Below are 4,282 nucleotides of genomic sequence, written 5' to 3'. Positions count from 1 at the left end.
GAGTGTGGAGCCTGCAAGGATGTGTTGTGGCCATGCTGATGCTAGTCTCAGGCTGATAGACAGGAGACAGGTCCCAGGTGTTTGGGTTGTATTTCCACTGGCCTTATCATTGTGAGGGGCCTCAGAGAAAGTCCTGTTTGTGTCGCTAGCACTGAACAGGCTGGTACTGTATTTCTTGAAAGTAACCAAACTATTTTTACTTCTGTCAAAATTCAAGGGACTTCCCTGGTGGTCCAGTGGTTAAGACTCTGCCCTGTCAATGCAGGGGGCCCAGGTTCGATCCCTGGTCAGGGAACTAGATCCTGCGTGCCACAACTAAGATCCCACGTGCCGCAGCTAAAATATCCCGCATGCCGCAACTAAGACCTTGTGCAGCCAAATAAATAAGTAAATAAATATTAAAAAGAATTCAAGAACAATGGAAAGCCCAACCTTTATATTCTGTGATACTGGTTTTCAAAGAAAACATGCGAAACTGGAGGAGGCCAGTGAAGTTGACTTAAGATTTCGGTTCCTAAAATTGAATTTCCCTTGATTGGAGCGAACTGCTTTTTAACAAGCAAGGACCTCTGTGGCAGGAAAGTCTCACGGACAGTTTCTGAGCTCTACCAACCTGAGACTTGCTTCTAATAGGAGAGTTTGCAGGTGAAACAAGTACAGTGATTTCGTCTTTCCTGGGTTCTAGGATGGAGCAGGTTAGGAGGTCGTGTGAAGCTGCTGGAACCGTCAGGCAGCAGAAGGGCCCCTGAGCCTCGGAACCTGCCTGCCCGCTGTGCGCACCCACGTGACACCATAGGAATCCAAGCCCCACCTGGGTTCCCATCAGCCCAGGCATCTGGCGGGTTTTCAGGGCATCTCAGCTGAAAGACTAGAGAGTCTGGCTTGATTAAAGACCAAACTGTGGATGAGGCTATTTGCATTTTTATTTCAAAGGGACAAACTTCAGTGTCTGAATGCCCACAGCATGGCTCTGCATCCAGATTATCTTTGTAACCTTCAACTGAGGCCCGTGTGTTCTCCTGGAGCCTGTGGTCCAGTCACAGTGGGCAGCCATTGTGTTATTCAGGTTATATCCTCAGCCATTGCTGTGTTTTGACCGTAAGGCCTAAAGTGGTGATTTTGGTACATTTCTTACTTTTATCCCTCCACTTGGGAGACCAGTGACATGTTATTGGTGGACACCAGTAAGAAACGGATTCTAGTTTTGCCCTTGAGGTCTTATACTTCATATTATCATGGGAGCCATCTGTGTTCCACCAGCCGTGGTGTTCTCTGCTCCAGGGTCTTGGACATTTCCCCACGACCTCCTCAATTCAGTAGAAGAGTTCTCGTGTAGCAGCGGGGTCTCGCCGTCTAGACTCAGTCTGCGCGGCCAGCCTCCCCCCGGTGGGGGCTGTAGGCTTGCTTCCTCCTCTGCGTGGTGCCCTGATCCCCCTGCCGCCCCACATGCCCCACCTCGGGAACCGTGACCATCTCCCGGGCTTTCCCCGGGGGGCCCACATTCCTGTTCATTCTCCCGCCCTTCTGGCCTGGACACCTGGCCTTCAGCTCTCCCTGCTGTGAACCTCTACAGAAATTCATTCATTCAGACATCAAATGTTTGCAAACGTCCTATTAGGCACTTGGTACTTTGATAGAATATAGAACTGAAATAGTTACGGTCCTTACCCTCAGGGGGTTCACTGGTGCCAGGTTTTCTGAAAGAATCATCAATGTATTCCATCCTTTCTTCCCTCCCTCCCCTCCAAGGTGCTCTCCAGCCGGCTTCTACCCCCATTCTACTCCCATCACTTCGCCCACACTTCCTTCTTAAGGCAACCGGTGTTCTCTGTGCTGCGCAATCCAGTAGAAAATTTTAGTCTTTATCTTACTTTTCATCAGCCTTGGACACAGCTGTCTCCCCTGGAACGTGTGCTCTCCGTGTGCAGGGTAGTGATTCTATTAGAAGCAGGAGACGGCCGTGCTTTGTTAGGAGACTAACAGGTCGCAGTAGATTCTCCTGGGCTGGGAGGAAACTGTAGAGGGAGCCGATGAGGCGAGTTCATAGTGTTTCTCTCGGCTGGATTCCTGCTCCAGCCTTCTTGCCCCGGCCTTCTCCTCTCTCTCATCTTTCTCCAGCAGAGATTAGTGAGAGTCCGTGTTCTCATCTCACGGGTTCTGTGTCTTCCGTGGGTAAGAAGACATTGTCACGGTTTCCTGTGCCTTCCAGATGCTATGACAGCAACATTTGCCTCACCATTCAGACCTCCCCCAAGCTCCAGACTTGCATCCACCTGCCTACCGACATCTCTGCTTGGATGTCTTGCCAGAATCCTAAACTGAACACATCCAAAACTCAGCTCATCCTCTTCACCCTCTGGTTCCCTCCCTTGTTGATTATCACCCGACACTTGGCAACAAGCAAACCCAAAGGAGGAGCCCGTTCCTTCTCTAGAATATCCCTTGCCAGTGAGGGCACCAAGGATGCATTGCTGAGACCGGAAGACCCCCCACCCCAGCCAGTCCATTTCCAGGCCCTGGGAGTCTTTATCCTCCACCTTTCCACCCCAAACCCTGCATCATTTTCCACCTGGACTGTTGCGGTCGTCCTCCCGTCTGCTCAGGTGCTGGGACGCCACAGCGAGGGGTCTCTAACAACGCAAACCAGACAGGGCCCCTCTCCCGCTGAAGCCCTTTCACGTGCGGCAGCGCCCTGACGGCCCAGCCCATGCTCTCCTGGCTCCTGTCCTCCGCTCGCCACTTCCTAGTGGTGCCCTGTGCTCTGCAGCTCCTGTTCACTTGGGAGACCCTCTGCCTGCCGGGCTCTGTGTTGACCACCCTCCTTCCCCGCCTTGGCTCAGGTAAGTTGCAGCTTACGTGTCAATCCCTAAGGCTGTGTTAGATGCCTCCAGGATACAAATTTGCTTGAGTGTTATAGCAGCTATTGCTGTTAAAGGAAAACCTTTTGTGTGTGTATTTATCCCCTCTTCACTTCCCTTGCTGGGTTGTCAACGTGCAGGAAGGAGTGGATGAGGTTGTTGACACCTGTGTGCCCGAGCCCTGGGCATAGGAGCCAGACGCTGAAAGGTTGACAGGCTGAAGGAGGTCACCTCTGTTCCCTCCTCCCAGCCCACCAGACATGTTGGGACGGTGTCCCCTCCCTACTAAGCTGTCACTCCTTTGCTGCTCCTTTGCTCTCACAGGCTTGCCTTCCCCACTGAAGGAGAGGGAGGGGGAAGGGAGTCGTCTGGTGGCTTCGCCTCTCTGCGAAATGACTTCTAGTGCAGCTTGGCGGATTTGACGGCCACTCACAGTGGGATGAGATTTCGTCAAATGTGCTGTTCTCTCCCCTTTTCTCCTGGAGAGTTTTCTTTTCCCAGTTTATGGCCTCAGTAGTTCGATTGCAGTTATAGTGCCCCGAACAGCTGTTACTCTTTGCAGCAGTGGATCAGAAATGAAGCTGAGCTCGGGCTTAATGGAAATTGTCCCTTGAAAGGTTTGAATCTGGAACATTTATTCTCCATTAATTTCAAGTAGGCTCTAACTTGAGCAAAACGCTCTCTGTCTTTCTTCTGAGTTGCGGTTTTAGCTGACAAATGGATGCCGGGTTGCTGGACTCGACTGCTGGCTTTGTGATGTGCAGATTTTAGGGAACCTACTCACCCACCAAACTTCCGTCATTCCAGTTGGGTTCTGGACCCCACTGAGCTTGATCAGGGCTGGAGTGTTGAGTAGATTATGATGCCCCATCAAGATGAAGTGATGTTTAACTTAACTGCTTGTGCAGATACGGGGCAAGACACAGAGATGGATGCGGTGGAGAGGCTGAAAGATTCTGCCCTGGATGGGGAAGCAGGTGACTGAAGAGTCCCCCCTCCTGCATCTCACCCCTCCACCCACGGGGCTCCCTTGCGGTGTAGCCTGACTTTGGGACCAGTAGCAACTCCAGGAATTCTCCTGAGTGCCATCTGGGTGGTGATCCAGTTGGTGAGGGCTTGAAGCTATGTTTGCATCAACTTCATATGAAGTTGAGAAAGCGCCAACAATAACTCATGATCGGAGAGCACAGGCAGTCAGGTGTTGATGTATAACCTGCCCGAGACCACACAGTGAGCAGATGGTGGACGTGATTTGAACCGTAGCAGTCTAGCTCCGGAAACATGCCTTGCCCACTGAACCGTCCTGTCCCCAAACCCTTGGACAACCGAGAGTTGTAGGCAGGCACATGCAGAGGTCCTTTCTCACCTGCGACTTGTGACACTTTGGATAGTGTCACAAGTTACAGCTATGGTTGGTGGTGTCT

General features: G+C 51.7%; 1 non-coding gene across 1 annotated transcript; it reads left to right on the top strand.

The window, feature by feature from the left end:
- The first annotated feature begins 222 nt into the window (after positions 1-222).
- Positions 223-295, top strand: TRNAD-GUC (transfer RNA aspartic acid (anticodon GUC)). Its single transcript has one exon. It is a non-coding gene; the product is annotated as a tRNA-Asp (tRNA).
- Positions 296-4,282: the final 3,987 nt, after the last annotated feature.

The sequence above is a fragment of the Mesoplodon densirostris genome, chromosome 1, assembly GCF_025265405.1.
Source record: "Mesoplodon densirostris isolate mMesDen1 chromosome 1, mMesDen1 primary haplotype, whole genome shotgun sequence".
Lineage (NCBI taxonomy): Eukaryota > Metazoa > Chordata > Mammalia > Artiodactyla > Ziphiidae > Mesoplodon > Mesoplodon densirostris.
The sequence above is the reverse complement of the archived record's forward strand: the minus strand, read 5'-3'. Positions and strand labels throughout refer to the sequence as shown.